This window comes from Galeopterus variegatus, unplaced genomic scaffold (genome assembly GCF_000696425.1).
Source record: "Galeopterus variegatus unplaced genomic scaffold, G_variegatus-3.0.2 Scaffold1912, whole genome shotgun sequence".
In the NCBI taxonomy this organism is placed as follows: Eukaryota; Metazoa; Chordata; class Mammalia; order Dermoptera; family Cynocephalidae; genus Galeopterus; species Galeopterus variegatus.
This window is the reverse complement of record NW_007728023.1, coordinates 202,350-207,628: the sequence shown is the minus strand read 5'-3', so window position 1 is coordinate 207,628 and position 5,279 is coordinate 202,350. Positions and strand designations below refer to the sequence as shown.

Genomic DNA, 5,279 nt, shown 5'->3' with positions numbered 1-5,279 from the left:
TTGTCCCTTTGCTTTCAGTATACCACAAATTATCGCACACTGTGCCTGGAAAGTGGATTTGTTGATTATATCGCCTGGTTTTAGCCACTTTAGCTGAACTTATCCTTACATAAAGAACTAATGAATGATTTTAAAAGACTTAGGATCATACTACTAACAATATAAGCACAAATTAATTTTTTAAATAAGCAGAGTTGACTCTGTCTCTATTACTAGGAAAATTTTTTTGCTAGATTAACAAGGAAGACAAAAAACAACCTAACTAGTTTGACAACTCAATTGCTCTCACCAAAAATATTACTGATATTTTTAGTGAGAACAAGTAATTTTTGCACAATTAAAAAATAAAAATTGTTTTTAAAATATTGTTTACTTCATCTTCAGCTCATCTTTTTAATTTCAGTTTTTGAAACTTTAACGTGTACAATATATTAGCAAAAAAGAATAATGCATGTCATCCTTAAAAATCAGTAGGCATGTATCTTAGTTTGAAGTCTGAGCTCTGCCAATCATTAGCTGTGTGTGTAATCATGGGCTAGTCTCTGGATCTCAGTTTTCCCATCTGTAAAATGTGGGTAATACTTCCTACCTCACAGATTTTGTTGAGAAGATTTGTTTTAAGAATGTTTGGTACATCTTAGGGACCTCAGAGTTTTGATTCCCGTCCCCACGAAGAAAGAGTTCTATACTGGGATGTGGGTACTGGATCAAACGGGAAACTCTTTTGATCAGGAGCCTTTAATGTGACAATGCTGGCAGAGGTACACCTCCTCCATTTGTGCAGACACCCTGACAACGTGCTAAAGGATGCCAGCGAGCCTCAGTGGCTACTCAGGGCAACTCTTTATGGAACTGTATCTGCTTTCAGCAGATGGTTGTGCTTAGCAAGGAATGATCACATTTATGAAACAAATATTCATAGACAAGTAGACATGAATCCAACACACACAAAGAATCTAAATTAAATACCTCACTGTAAGCTTATCAATACACGTACATATCACTGTAATTACCATTTGTAATCAAAGGGCAGCACTTACTTTTAGTTAATGATGCTTGAGGATATCTTTAAAAGCTCTGGATTTTTAATTTTTGAGTTTTGGGCATTTTTTTTTTTTNCATGAATCCAACACACACAAAGAATCTAAATTAAATACCTCACTGTAAGCTTATCAATACACGTACATATCACTGTAATTACCATTTGTAATCAAAGGGCAGCACTTACTTTTAGTTAATGATGCTTGAGGATATCTTTAAAAGCTCTGGATTTTTAATTTTTGAGTTTTGGGCATTTTTTTTTTTTGGCTGGCTGGTACAGGGATTAAAACCTGGACTTTGGTGACATCGGCACCACGCTCCAACCAACTGAGCTAAACAGCCAGCCCTGTTGTTTTGTGTACAAAGATTTTAGATACTCATTTAAAATCCGAGCAGTTATTAGATAAACAAGACCTTGAATTACAAGTTCATATAATCAGATTCAGGTATGAATTTGGATATGTGCTATCTACAATGCAAGCATATTTCTTCAATAACTGCCTAATCTGGATTTAATCATAAGAAAACTTTACACCAAAGCCATATTGAGGGACACTTAACAAAATAACTGGCCTATACTCTTCAAAACTGTCAGGGTCATAAAAGGGAATGGCTGTCTTAAGTACAATTTCAGAGTAAAGGAAATTAAACAGGCAGGACAACTGAAAGCCATGCGTGATCTTGGAGTGGCTCCTGGGACAACTGATGAAATCTAAATATCTCTCGATTCGATAATAGCATTTTCTCAATGTTAATTTTCTAATTTTGAATATGTCTGCAATTTAATCTCAGAAAAAATATAATGTGTATGTGGATACAGAAAGACAGAAAAGTACAAATGTGGTAAAATGTTAACATTTGGGTAATCTGAATGCATCTGGAATATTTTGTACTGTTTGCAACTTTTCTGTAAATCTGAAACAATTTTTGAAATCCACTCACCAACAATTCTCCTGCAATTCTAAATAATCACAAAACTGCATATCCACACATCTCTCAGCAGTCTATTTTCTGCCTTCCTGTTTTATTCACAAAGCATTAAGAATCCTAATCCCCATTTTCCTCCTAGTACTCTAGCCAAGTTTATTACTTACTTCCCTGACACGTAATCTTTTCTTTCCTTTTTCTGTCACTCACAGAAGTGAAAACTCCCTGTGATTTCTAAGAGACTCTGTATAAAACAAAGCATTAATGTTTCTCCACTTAAGGTTGGTTGTCTACAGGGAGATGAATTCTAAGAAGATTTGGGTTTTCTTGTTCCATTAGTCCCCCCCCCAGACATAAATCCAACTGTATGAGGAAAGAATTTGTTCCTAGATAAGTAGAAAAACTAATTTTTAAATCATGACAAATAATAAAAGAAGAAATAGGGGGAAAAAAGAAGCCAATAGCACCACTGATCTAGCTCCAAGAACGTGGGGGCTCTGAACCAAGGAAATCTGAGTTGGGGTTTGGAGCCTCTCCCCAGGCTCAGACAATCCCTAAACATTAGCAGGAACATTCCAGGAAGGCCCTCTGCCCCCATCAGAGTGAACTTGGTGTCCTCTGTTCTTGTTTCCTCCATCCTTTTATGTCTTCCCTGTTTTGACTATTATTACAGCAAGTTTCCCCTGGGATATAATGAGATGGCCCATACAAAAAGACACACTTGCCACGTGAACATGAAGTATAAAATATGTCTTCCCTGTTTTGACTATTATTACAGCAAGTTTCCCCTGGGATATAATGAGATGGCCCACACAAAAAGACACACTTGCCATGTGAACATGAAGTATAAAATGAAGTAAAGTGAAAACCAATGGAATCCTCTTACCTTCAAGTAGCAGTGGTTGTGTGAAACAGGTTGCACGTCTGCGCCAGGTCCCTGAGGGGTTGAGGCTACCTCAGTGCATGCAGAATATATAGGGAGAGATCATATATCTGGGTTTTTCATTACACAAGGTGTTTTTGACAGGCCCTCAGCCAAGATCCACTTAAAAACAAAAGCTACACAAAGACTACAAAAAGGCCACACAAACTTTAAACAAAAGACTAAAGAAAGACCAAACAAAAGCCAAAGAAAGTTTAAACAAAGAGTGAAACAAAGACAAAACAAAGGCCAAACAAAGACAAAAACAAAGAGCAAAAGAAAATCTAAACAAAAGCTAGGCTAAGCTGCAACCATTTCTAACACACACACACACACACACACACACACACACACACACACACACCCTATATCCACAGTATAGCCTCCCACACAGTCACATATTCCAGCCTCCCACCTCCCACATCCCAAATCGACACCCCATGTGAAAACTCACCCCTTATCAGGGCCCATTTCACATGAACTCTACCCCACATCAAACCACTTGCCAGGTTCAACCACACCACACCCCCTTCCGCCAACACGCCATGCCATCCCAGCCACCATACTTCACCCCACACATCACAAGCTATACCCATAAGCCACCAACAGAGTTGGAGTCACACTGACAAATTCCTACCTGGGGACTCCTGTTTTCAAATTCTGTGCAGATTCAATATCCATCCACACTCCTCTTCCTAAAACACCCATAAACATGCACACTACCCAAGAGTAGCATTCACACAATCATGCCCTTGCACGCTTAATTTAACAAGAGTCTAATCCAGTCTAGTCACAACTAAGATTGAATTTGGAACATTCCATGGCAATTACCCTATGCATTTAAATTTATTCATTATACTCTTCCTCTTGAATTTTATATTTCATTTTGACAATCATATTTTTTAATTCCAAAACCTCATTCATGTTTGTGGACTTTTCCATTTTCAAAGCACATAGTTTTTCCTCTAAACTCTAGAAAAATAATAATTACATTCTTTGGGGGTGTGTTTGCTTAGTTTTGGTTTAGTTTGTTTGTTTCTTTGTCAGTTTTGCTCCTTGCATTGAGTGAGTTTTCTGACTCCAGGTTTCTTCATTCTGGTTATTTGTTTTCATCTCTCCCCTTCTTATTGAAAGTTTTCCCCTTTAGGGACTTTTCACTGTCCAGTAATTAGTAGTTAGGCATTCAAGAGGTGGCTGGATGTTCACTGGTACAAGCATGGGGTTCATCGATGGGGTATAGTGGGCACCATACTGGCCTTTACATTGGTGGACCTCAAAATATATTCAGCTTGAAGATTTTCCCCTAAGGGCACTCAGTTTCTTCAGGGAAGAGCAATCTATTTTCCAGCCTGGCAGAGGTAGGGAAGGTAGGAGAGTTGAACAAGGAACATGAATGACCCACATTAGTGGGTGGACTTGCTCCTTCTATAAGCCCTGCCCATCACCTCTGCTCTTCACCATTCCTGAGACCTGCAAGTTGGTGCAGTAAACCTGAGAATCCATTTGGAGTGTGCAGCTTCTCCGTGCCTTATCCCTGCTTTCCACTACACCTGGTAGCTCCAAGAGTGGAGACCCTCAGCGTCTCTCTTTTTTTATTCCCTCAGCATTTTGACCGATACTTTTGCTGTGCTTTTCTCTGGCACCGCTTCTGCAAGCCCTGAAATTGGAACTTCCTCCACGCTAAGTCATTTACCATCCTCCATCCATGTTCTGTCCCCTGAAAGTGTGTTATAATCTCTCATCTTTTGGTGTCTCCCTTTCTTTGTGGGTTAAAACTTTTTTTAAATGCCTATACTACCTTTTTGGAGTAAAATATTTTTTAATCCTTTACCTTTTAAAAATATTTTATTACTATAATTTTAGTAATTTTTTTTGAAGGGACAGTTGATAAAATAAGCATGTTTAGTTAACCTGCCATTTTTAACCAAAGGTCACAGAAATTGCTTTTACTGAGCTATAATTCATATACTATAAAATTTGTCATTTTAAACTGTAAGATTTAGAGGTATCCAATATATTCACAAGGCTGTGAAGCCATCAACACTACCTAATTCTATCACATTTTCATCACTCTAACAAGGAATGCTGTACTCACTAGCAGTCAGACACAGTACTATTTTATATTAGCACATAGAGAAAATCAAGAAGGGCGAAAGGATATGGCAAATATTTTGTTGCAGAGATTATTGAAAATTAGCATCAAATGAGTGAATTATCTACAGAAGAGAGTTACCTTAAGAAAAGAGATGTGCATGTCACTGGTTAGATAAGGACATCTCCCGTATTTCACCTAAAAATTTAAATGTACATAAAGTCATATTCACAATTAGGTAATTGTTAACCTAACAAAATTATGTACCAAAATCTGTGTTATAAAAGTTGTTTTTTG

The 5,279-nt window shown here is 37.5% G+C and overlaps 1 protein-coding gene across 5 annotated transcripts in view; it reads right to left on the bottom strand.

Moving 5' to 3' along the window:
* MOBP (myelin-associated oligodendrocyte basic protein) overlaps positions 1-2,951 on the bottom strand; it is a 65,850-nt gene extending 62,899 nt beyond the window's left edge. For 4 of the 5 annotated variants that reach the window (XM_008579561.1, XM_008579563.1, XM_008579560.1 and 1 more), the window contains exon 1: positions 2,855-2,951. The gene's annotated coding sequence lies outside the window, so the exon portion shown is untranslated. The remainder of the gene's footprint in view (positions 1-2,854) is intronic. The other variant, XM_008579564.1, reaches the window with a different exon arrangement.
* Between the last annotated feature and the right edge of the window lie 2,328 nt (positions 2,952-5,279).